The sequence below is a fragment of the Hemibagrus wyckioides genome, linkage group LG11 (genome assembly GCF_019097595.1).
Source record: "Hemibagrus wyckioides isolate EC202008001 linkage group LG11, SWU_Hwy_1.0, whole genome shotgun sequence".
In the NCBI taxonomy this organism is placed as follows: Eukaryota; Metazoa; Chordata; class Actinopteri; order Siluriformes; family Bagridae; genus Hemibagrus; species Hemibagrus wyckioides.
Window position 1 is genome coordinate 27952036 of NC_080720.1, and position 11684 is coordinate 27963719.

Below are 11684 nucleotides of genomic sequence, written 5' to 3' on the forward strand. Positions count from 1 at the left end.
TGCTCTAGAGTCCAGTGGCGGCGTGCTTTACACCACTGCATCCGACGCTTTGCATTGCACCTGGTGATGTATGGCTTGGATGCAGCTGCTCGGCCATGGAAACCCATTCCATGAAGCTCTCTGCGCACTGTTCTTGAGCTAATCTGAAGGCCACATGAAGTTTGGAGGTCTGTAGCGATTGCAGAAAGTTGGTGACCTCTTCGCACTATGCGCCTCAGCATCCGCTGACCCCGCTCCGTCAGTTTACGTGGCCTACCACTTCGTGGCTGAGTTGCTGTCGTTCCCAAACACTTCCACGTTCTTATAATACAGCTGACAGTTGACTGTGGAATATTTAGGAGCGAGGAAATTTCACGACTGGATTTGTTGCACAGGTGGCATCCTATCACAGTTCCACGCTGGAATTCACTGAGCTCCTGAGAGCGACCCATTCTTTCACAAATGTTTGTAAAAACAGTCTGCATGCCTAGGTGCTTGATTTTATACACCTGTGGCCATGGAAGTGATTGGAACACCTGATTCTGATTATTTGGATGGGTGAGCGAATACTTTTGCCAATATAGTGTAATTCCGGTGCATACATCCACTTGGAATTTACACACAATGTCATTGTACTGTGTCCTGATGAGTCTGAACCAAAAATGTCTGATCAGCCATAACATTATGACCACCTGCCTAATACTGTGTTGGTCCCCCTTTTGCTGCCAAAACAGCCATGACCTGTTGAGACATGGACTCCACTAGATCCCTGAAGGTGTGCTGTGGTATCTGGCACCAAGATGTTAGCAGCAGATCCTTTAAGTCCTGTAAGTTGTGAGGTAGGGCCTCCATGGAACAGACTTGTTGGTTCAGCACATCCCACAGATGCTTGATTGGATTGAGATCTGGGGAATTTGGAGGCCAAGTCAACACCTCAAACTCACTGTGCTCATCAAACCGAATTATCCTACTGAAAGAGGCCACAGCCATCAGGGAATACCGTTTCTATGAAAGGGTGTACATGGTCTGCAACAATGCTTAGGTAGGTGGTACGTGTCAAAGTAAGGTCCACATGGATGACAGGACCCAAGGTTTCCCAGCAGAACATTGCCCAAAGCATGACACTGCTTCCGCCGTCTTGCCTTCTTCCCATAGTGCCTGGTGCCATGTCTTTCCCTGGCAAGCAATGTACATGCACCTGGCCATCCACATGATGTAAAAGAAAACATGATTCATCAGACCAGGCCACCTTCTTCCACTGGTCCAGTTCTGATGCTTTTGAGGCTTTTGGCGGTGCACAGGGCACCCTGACTGGTCTGCTGCTGTGAAGCCCCATACGCAACAAACTGTGATGCACTGTGTATTCTGACACCTTTCTCTCAAAACCAGCATCAACTTCTGCAGCAATTTGCGCAACAGTAGCTCGTCTGTTGGATCATGGGCCAGTTTTTGCGCGCCACGTGCATCATTGAGCCTTGGCCGGCCATGACCCTGTCGCCAGTTCACCACTGTTCCTTCCTTGGTAGATACTGACCACTGCAGACCAGGAACACCCCACAAGAGCTGCAGTTTTGGAGACGCTCTGATCCAGTCGTCTAGCCATCACAACTGTCAAACTCGCTCAAATACTTATGCTTGTCCATTTTTCCTGCTTCTAACACATCAACTTTGAGGACAAAATGTTCACTTGCTGCCTAATATATCCCACCCACTAACAGGTGGCATGATGAGATCATCAGTGTTACTCACTTCACCTCTCAGTGGTCATAATGTTATGGCTGATCGGTGTGTATGTATATGTATATATATAATTTATACAGTTATCTAATCAGCTAATGAGCAGCAAAATGCATGCAGATGCAGTTCAAACGTTTTATTTACTGTTCACATCAAACAGAACAGAAAGGAGAAAAGTGTGATATCAGTGACTTTGATCACGGCCTGGTTGTTGGTACCAGATGGGCTGGTTTGAGTATTTCAGAAACTGCTGATCTCCTGGGATTTTCACACACAACATTCATATGCAGTAGAGTCTGCTAACGTCCATAGATCAGACACTGCTGTTTCCTGGACTGCGGTAATAGAAAGCATCATAATTAAGGAATAAAACACAGCAGGGTGTAGGAAAATGCAGCATACAGCCTTTTGTTTATCTTCTAACACAGCAAGATGTTAATGATGACCTAGAATTTTGCCATTATAACTGAACGACAGTATTACTTTCACTTTTATCCATTTACTGTTATATTTAATGTTCATGAGAGAGTTCTCTGAGATGATAAGAACATGCATAAAAGCTACAGATTTCTGACACTGGAGACTCCTTCGTTAAATGTTATATAAATACATCCGTATAGAACGCTTCATCGTGTCAATAATGATTCGTTTTCCACTGCTACATAGCATCATATTTTGTAACCTGTTTATTATTCAGGATTCTGACCTGATGATCTGATACACACCTGGACTCATAGTATTTTGTAGAAAACATTTCACGAGGCATCTTGGCGAGACTAATGGTCTCCATCAGGACGTTAAGAAACAATACTGTGTAATTTAAGAAAATGAATTGATGTGTTTATCCTAGTTTTAAGATATTTTTAAAGCTAATAGTTACACTAAATTGGCAAAAGTTTTGGGACATCTACCTTTACATGCACATGAATGTAATATATAGTTGGCTCGCACTTTGCAGCTATAACAGTCTTAACTCTTCTCGGAAGGCTTTCCATAAGGTTTAGGAGTGTGTGTTTTGACCATTCCACTATGAGGTCAGGCACTGATGTTGGATGAGAAGGTCTGGCTCGCAGTCTCCACTCTAATTAATCCCAAAGGTGTTCTATCAGGTTGAGGTCAGGAGGTGCAGGCCAGTCAAGATCCATCACACCAAACTCGCTCATCATGCCCTGGTGTGTAGTCATGTTGGAACAGGAAACTGTTCCCACAAAGTTGGGAGCATGAAATTGTCCAAAATGTTTTGGTATGCTGAAACGTTGAGTTCCTTTCACTGGAGCTAAGGGGCCAAACCCAACCCCTGAAAAACACCTGAATTCAATGATTTGGAGGGGCGTCCCAACACTTTTGACAATATAGTGTGGTTTCGCTACTTGTGGTATGATGTGAAGCAACGTATTGAAATTTCATTGTGATGAAATGAGTTGCTAACATGCTTTCACTGCAGAATTTGATTGATTTTGGTGATTAGTCGTCGCAGCTCGGAAATCAACAGTTTCTTCCATTAGAATCTCACATTGAGGTGATTAAATATCTTGGCACAAACCTAAACCTAATGTATGGAGGCAAAATTATTATCAGCGTTACGTCTGTAACACAGACTGTTTCCAAATCTATTTCTGTGCAGAATGACTTGTTGTGAAACAAAAATGTACAAAATGGGTTATTAAAATGTGTCCGTGAAACTGAATAAAATAAATAAATGTTCATTTCACTTCCTTATCCATAGTGAAATTTATACGTGTCACTACCAGCTGAGACTAGACAGACATTCTAGTACGTAACACACACACACACACACAGACAGACACAGACACATCGAAGTGATCAATAGATCATGCATTCCAGTAATTATACACAAACAGACACAGTTTCTGTTTCAGAAGATTACATCTCAGTTCAAAGCAATTACTGTTGTGCAGAAATGCAGAAGTGCGTCAGTAATAAATACCTCAGTCCTCTGTGTGTGTGTGTGTGTGTGTGTGTGTGTGTGAGAGAGAGAGCGAGGGAGAGAGAGAGAAAGCAAGGCATTACTATTCCGTGACATACCTCACTAACACATCTATAAATTTCTATTACTATGGAAATTATTCCTCTTATTGAATGAATTTGCTTCTCCATACAAAATGAAATCGCACTGTCGGGAAACCAGTGCTCTACTGCAGTCCCTTCACAACGTGACCGAGTTAAAAAAAAAAAAAAAAAAAAATGAAAGAGCATCCACTGAGCAGAGCAGTCGACTTTCTCACGAGCGTGAAAGCGGCACTTTGACACTAATAGGAATGTCATCTTCATGTTGTGCGATCAGCAAAAATGCCCGTCGCTTTATTAGAACCGTATCAGTCCAGAAGATGAAGTGAGACACAAAATTACGAGTCTATTAGATTAGTCAGCAGTGATCTGTTGAGATGTCGCGTACGGAGCCACTGACCATGGTATTAGTGGAAGCTTCGACTGGTGAGGGAGCTGGACAGACTTAAAGGACTAAAGCGCCGCCGCATCGGTTACTTTAAGTGGAAATGAAGCAAGACAAATATCAGTGGATAGTCAGATGGCACCGGGGTCATGTGAAAGAAATTGAAGCATTTTCATGTTTTTAATGCAAGTTATTCAGGTTGGATTTAAAGAGTTTTAAAGGCAGATTAGCCTTTGTGAGTCTTTTTGTAATGCTACTGTACTGCAGCTGGTAAACCGCTGTGTTGCACCATTTCTCTTGAGTGTGTAGTAGACGGTACGAACCACACAAGTTTTGTTTCCATCGCTTGCACAAGATCATCAAAGCGTAGGAATATGGATGTGGTTAGCCCGGCAGTATAAGATCACCAAACGACTCGGTTATTGATTTGAAAGGAACCAAAAGTCTAGATCTTCTCACTGAGATAAATGGTGAAGCACTAGAGAGAATCTCAATGATGGGATTAAAATGCAAATAGTGTAGTAAAAGGGGTTCTCAAACGAGAAATCCAACAGACCAGAATGCACTGCGGCAGCTAAACAGAGACTTGATGGAGGAATCGGAGGGAAGCTTGGAGTGTACGGTTACAGATAAGGACATGAGAGCGCTGGACTGACTAAACGACTAAAGTGCTGCTGCATCTCTCTCTTTAGGTAGAGTTTTGGAGATGCTCTGATCCAGTCTTCTAGTCATCACAATCTGGCCCTTGTCAAACTCACTCAAATCCTTAGGCTTGTCCATTTTTCCTGCTTCTAACATCAAATTTGAGGACAAAATGTTTACTTGCTGCCTAATATATCCCACCCACTAACAGGTGCCATGATGAGGAGATCATCAGTGTTACTCACTTCACCTCTCAGTGCTCATAATGTTATGCCTGATCAGTGTTTGCTTGTATGTACTTCCCACTTTCACAGGATATTAAGCGCAACATAAATTTCATCATCCAAGTGAAAATCAGCCTAAATGTCAATAAAAGACAAAAAAAAAAACCTTGAAGATAAATGAACATGTGAGGTTTATACCCATTTATGGAAGTGCATCCTCAATCTGTTTTAGTCTTTCAGAAATAATTATCCACATTTGTTAAAAATGGTTGTCTCCTTTTTTTTTTTTTTTTTTTCTTCTTTCTTCTTTACCCCAGAGCCAAAACCCCGATTCTCTTAAAGCCTCAGACTGAGAACGCTAATCCTTCTCACTCGCTCTTCACGGTGACCCTTTCACCCCAGATCAGTGTTCTAGGAATAAAAACAAACTCAATAACCCTGAAGTTCTCTTCGAAGAATTCCTCTCGGGTACGAAGCCCTGTATGAGGTCTATTGTTTGAGAGGGAACACTGCGATATCGTCCATAAGTGTGCTTAAACACGCTACGCAGAAAATACCACGCAGCATTAAGTCTGAGCCGTACACCGTGTACAACCTCTGATGTTCTCCTGCCCTGCTGAGGAACATGATTTCCCTCAATTTTTTTTTCTATTGTGTTTTAGCTGACAAAAAAAAATGACACGCTGCTCCTTTAAGAACTTGACAGCTTGATCTTAGCTGCTTTAAAAAACGCCAGCTTGCTTAAATGACTTGCCGTGAAGCGGAAGTGATGACGATAGACATACTGTTGCTCCAGGTGAGTGTTGCTAAAGTTTTGTAGTTGAGGCAGCAAACTGTCACATCCACAGTGTCCTTTTGCTTTTCTGTTCTCAACTCTGATTGGTCGGAAGATATCTAATATCTAATTCTAATATCTGTTATCATTTCTATGGTAACAACTCCTTCACCACAACTTACACAGATTACCAAAGAAAAACATCGTTGATATCGTGGAGACATTCTGTTATTTACCTTTTATGGAAGGAGTCTCCAGTGTCAGTGAGAGAGCTGGACTGACTAAAGGACTAAAGCACTGCTGCATCACTCTCTTTAGGCACAGATGGTGTTTAATTAAAGGTGACATCAACATAGCTGCTCACAGCATCAACACTAATCCTTTAAATGAATTTAAATGTATTTGTAAATACACCAACCAGGCATAGCATTATGACCACCTGCCTAATATTGTGTTGTCGCCCCCCCCCATTTTTGCCACCAAAACAGCCCTGACCCGTCATGCACTGCGTATTCTGATATTCTTTCTATGGTGTCTCCAGTGTCAGTGTCTGTAGGTTTTCCACCACAAGAAAGTCTTCAAGACTTTTTACGGGAAGCTGTGGGTTACTTCAGAAGAGGAAAAAACAGGGACGCTTGTGAGAGAGAGACAGATCGTACATGTTGTAACATGAGTGATAACAGGAACTAACTTTTTCTCACAGATTAAATGTAACTATAAACAGCACGCTACATTTTGCACTGTTATTGCATTGTGGATTACAGTGGAACCTCAGCATATAGATTTAATTGGTTCTGGAGGCGAAGGTGGAAATTTGTATTGCGAAACGAATTTACCCATAAGAAATAATGTAAATGCAGATAATCCGTTCCAGCCACCCAAAAATATGACCAATATTACCAATACGAAGCTTATGGAAACTGTATGGCTGACCCAAGCCAAGCATTCCATGTCGAGGCTCCTCACAGGAAGTCATGCCACCAAGCTTGGACTAAAAATAGAACAGACCGCCCACACCACCAATCTGTCAACAAAAAAATGGCCAAAAAATCACCTAGCTTTTAAACGCATGGTGAAGGCAACGTTGGTATCATGGGTTCGGGACAGCTTTTGCTGACCGAAAAAAAACCCGTAAAATTCGTAACCTTCACTTGGCTTTCCACTGACGCAAACACGTTTTGAACGACTCCCGGACGTACGCGCAACTTAAACGGCATTCGGTTCATTCATATTTCTTAGGGCAAAAAATTTATAAGGGAGAGCACTGGCATGCCGAGGTTCTACTGTATTTTTCTATTCCCCCACACTCTGTTATGCTTCTAACACGAAACAACACGACACAAGCTAATGCATCATACTGACTGAATTGCTAGCCTCATCCACGTATCTCTGTTTCCTAGCAACAATCCTTCTACATTTTATAAATTTTGTCCTTAATAAGAAGAAAAACTTTTTTTTTTTTTCTTTTTTAAGTGTCAGTCATTTGCATGAATTGCATTAAGTGCTGAGACCTTGGCACGAGAAGGATCATTCCCGAGACCATGATGCCCTGGGGCTGTCCATCAGCTAGAGCCCTCAGCTAGCACACAAGCACACTGGAGCGTGTGAAGTGGCCGTGTTATCATGCAGTCTTCTTTGTGCTGTACAGTACTTCATGGTTAATTCGTCCTCCATCCCAGCTCGTCCTTCTGTGGCCTCTCACACTCCAGTGGGCTGCAGTAATAGGGACTCGTTCTGTCTCTGCACTTGTCCCGGTCCCTTGTGTATGAAGAACATGACAGATGCAGTGTGGATCTCTGTGGGTGCAGTCTGTCTGTCAGAGCTCTTAGTGCACATGCACGCAGTGTGTGTGTGTGTGTGTGTGTGATGGAGTTGTTCATACTGCCTTGTTGCTTATTGACGCTATCATGTGCAACAATATCAAGCAAAACACAAAGTACGACTGGAGGATATGTTAAAATAATATCCATATAGAGATAAATTCTGTCACAGTGTGATTTTCTGAGATATTTTAATCACAGATTTAAATATTTCATTAATTGAATTTCAGACCAATCTCAAGTAACTGATGTGATACATTTTTTATTTAATCTTTAAAATTGTGAAATGGTCATTTTTTCCCCCCAGCTTTTTATTCTTTACTCTTTCTGTGTTAAATATTTCATTTAATTTTTTGAATTGTTTTCCTTTATTCTGTTCTTCTATTCTATTCTATTCTTATTCTATTCTTTTTCTCAGTGTTAAATATTTTATTTTATTTTTTCCTTTATTCTGTTAGTTTTTATTCTTTACTCTTTGTGTTAAATATTTCATTTAATTTTTTGAATTGTTTTCCTTTATTCTGTTCTTCTATTCTATTCTTATTCTATTCTTTTTCTCAGTGTTAAATATTTTATTTTATTTTTTCCTTTATTCTGTTAGTTTTTTCTTTCCTATTCCAGTGTTAAATATTTTATTAAGTTTTTATCAATTTTCTTTCTTCATTTTGCTAGTTTTTATTCTTTCCTCGTTCTCACTGTGAAATATTTTATTTAATTTAAACATTTTTTCCCCTTTATTCTGCTGGTTTTTATTATTTTCCCTTTCTCAGTGTTAACCCCCCCCCCATATTCTCTTCTTTTTTTTATTCTGTCCTCTTTCTCAGTGTTAAATATTTTATTTAATTTTTAACTTTTTTCCTTTATTCTCTTAGTTTGTATTCTGTCCTCTTTTACAGTGTTAAATATTTTAAGTTTTTATAAATTTTCTCCTTCATTTTGCTAGTTTTTATTCTTTCCTCATTCTCACTGTGAAATATTTTTATTTAATTTTTATTTTTTTCCCCTTTTATTCTTTTCTCTTTCTCAGTGTTAAATATGAAATTTCTTTAACATTGTTTCCTTTTTGTTCATTTTTATTCTTTCCTCTTTCTCAGTGTTAAATATTTTTTCTTTTTTTTTTACTTTATTCTGTTCATATTTATTCTTTTTCAGTGTTAAATATTTTATTTAATTTTTATTTTTTTTCCTTTATTCTGATAGTTATTCTTTCCTCTTTCTCAGTGTTAAATATTTTTTAATTTTTATTTTTTTCCTGAAACAAATGCAGAAAAACATAGCATTAATAAAAAAACAAAAAACAAAAAAAAACATCTATGATCTGTTTTTGGTAAAGCAGCACCACACTTCCCTAGTTGCCCTGGTGTGATTTTATTGGGGGCAAAATCCTTTTTTCTTACAGCCACCCATTTTTTTCTGATTAAATACTTCGCCTTTGTTTAATTCTGATTATATGAAGTCATTCGGTCCAGCTGCAGTGCACACCGTACTGACCAGAAAAGCAGATCACGAGAGCTTATGTCATATTATCTGCTTTTTATTGTCGTGAGCAAAGACTCCGGTACGGTCAGACTCTTTCTCGGTACGGTCAGACAGACTGGTTTTCAGAAGGTTCCACAGGGATCATGTAGTGGAAATTCTGATGACTGGAGCTGATGTTTGTTTATGACTTGTGGTTTAACATCTGGGGAAATGACAGTGCAAAGCTAGCATTGATCTTTTGCTCTCTCGCACACTGTGCGTGTGTTTGTATGTGTGTGTGTGTGTACATTTTCAATTATTTCCTCAATGCATACTGTATTATAGTATCCATGGCTCTTCAATATATAGTAACAACTCTTCCTAATTATTTGCACTGCGCAAATGCACTTCTGCTTAGATGCAAACTGTATTTCGTTGCCTTGTACCTACATGTGCAGTGACAAAAAAGTTGAATCTGATCTAATCTGAAACAGGTTTCCAAAGAAATCACAGTTTTTCCCCCTCTCTATATTTGCATGTCTTCTTTTCTCTCTTTTGCCGAACACAAGCGTCCCTGTGCCAATAATAACAGTTTAATCTCTCATATACAATAATCTTTCTAGCATGAATGTAAACTTGTCTACTGGTTTATTTTGCGCAGGAGTCTTATGTTAGCAAACATACCTCCATTTTGCACAATAAATTAGATTAGCTAATCTCTTTCTTTCCAGCCGTTTGTTTATGCACTAAAGTGCATCAGCTGACGCACCGTTTCTCTCTGCATCTCAGTAGTTGTGTTGATCTTTTAAAAGTCATTTGGCTAGGATAAATGGGACACTTTCACAACATAATCTCCTTACAATAAATATATACACACAAACACACTGATCAGCCATAACATTAAAACCACTTTAATCCCCCTTGTGCTGCCAACACAGCTCTAGATCTGTGATACCTGGCACCAAGATGTCAGCAGCAGATCCTGTAAGTTGCGAGGTGGGGCCTCCATGGATCGGATTTGTTTGTCCAGCACATCCTACAGATCCTCGATCAGATTGAGATCTGGGGAATTCGGAGACAGAACTCCTATTAAGGAACACCCTTGCAATTTCCTATTTCTTTTTTCTTTCATAAAATGTTTCTGATAACTTTGAGGGTGGAAAAAGTTCTGACGTGATTCATCTTGGTTTCATATTTTTACATCACCGAAGCCTGCCATTTTAACAGGGGTGTGAAAACGTTCAATATCGTGTATGTGTGTGCGCCACGAACGAGGACTTAACCACGGCGAAGCTCGTATGATACACTGCACCATTTAAGTTCACATTATGCGTTATTTTCCAGCTGACCTTAAAGAGCAGGACTGTTTTATCTGAACATTTCTTTAGTATTCCTGATAAATGTATGCCTCTCACTCTTCAAACAGATGCTTCCTGCTTCCTCCTGTACCCCCTCGCCGTACGTCACCACGCTTAAACGCTGCCAGACTCCCAGCGAGGCAGCGCGCCTCTCCTTTAACCCACAGCAGCTGGAGCTCGCTGTCCTGCTCCTGTGGCTAGCTTTGACGTCAGCAAGAGCTGATGAATAATAACACTGCTAATGGAAAACAGTGGAGGAATGCTGTGAACACTTTGTGCCCTTCCTCTCGTTTGTCAGTTCATTTCATTCTCCTTTTAACCGATTAAAAAGATCCGAAAGAAAAAGATATATACGCTAGATATATGCGAAGTAGATACCACAGGTATTTTGTTTTCCGTCAGCATATAAGCTGAAAGAAGAGTATTTCTGAATGTTGTGTTCACGAGTTTCTTTAGACTTTAGTGTGTTTACTGGACTGAGCTTCAAAGCTGCCCTTCTCAAACACAGATAGATTGGTTTTGTCCAGGTCTGAGCCCCAGTCTTTGATGATCAGAAAATTTGGGCAGAAAAAAAACCCTTATGGGCTTATAAACTGTGTTTCAAAAATTTTCCCAGGTCTCGGGTCAGCTCTTTCATGTTGCAATTATTGTGTTTTCTTTCTTTTATTTCACGACACTGGTTGAGGATGAATAAGTTTCATGAGCCTGTACTGTTCGAAAGAAACCAAGAAGCTCACAAAAGGACTAATCAAGGATCTAGTCTCATGTAGCCAGAGCTTCAGAAGGTCTGGACTACATAGCTTTACTGGCCGAGAGGGTGTCTGACTGACATGTAAAGCAACCATTCACAGTTGTTCAGTGTCATGTTTAGAGGCATGAAAAAGTGAATGTCCCTTTTGAAAAAGAAAACAGACCGTCATGCAACCCTAGAGTGTTCATTTAAGAAAGTCGTCCAAATTAAATGACCATGAACTTCACTTCATATGAAAAATCCAGCGTTCAGCTGATCCTCATAAGCACTCACTGGCTCACTTGTAAACACAACAGCTTCCTTTTTCCATGAGGGATGTCATGACTGCTTTGTTTCCAGGAGGACCGTTAAAAAACGTGACGCACGCGTCTCAGATATCCTGTAGAATTTAACCAACCAGATGAAGACTTCAGCATTTACAGTTTTGCAATTCTTATTTCTGCTCTAGACTGGCTCTCTATGGTTAGAACAGACAGAACCATGGTGTTGCATCAGAGCTGGAACTTTATGCACCGTGTGACATTGTG

General features: G+C 40.1%; 1 protein-coding gene across 1 annotated transcript in view; it reads left to right on the forward strand.

Moving 5' to 3' along the window:
• The window catches only part of LOC131361397 (cytoplasmic phosphatidylinositol transfer protein 1-like), a 66741-nt gene that overhangs the window by 10770 nt on the left and 44287 nt on the right, over positions 1-11684 (forward strand). The gene's annotated exons all lie outside the window — the stretch shown is intronic.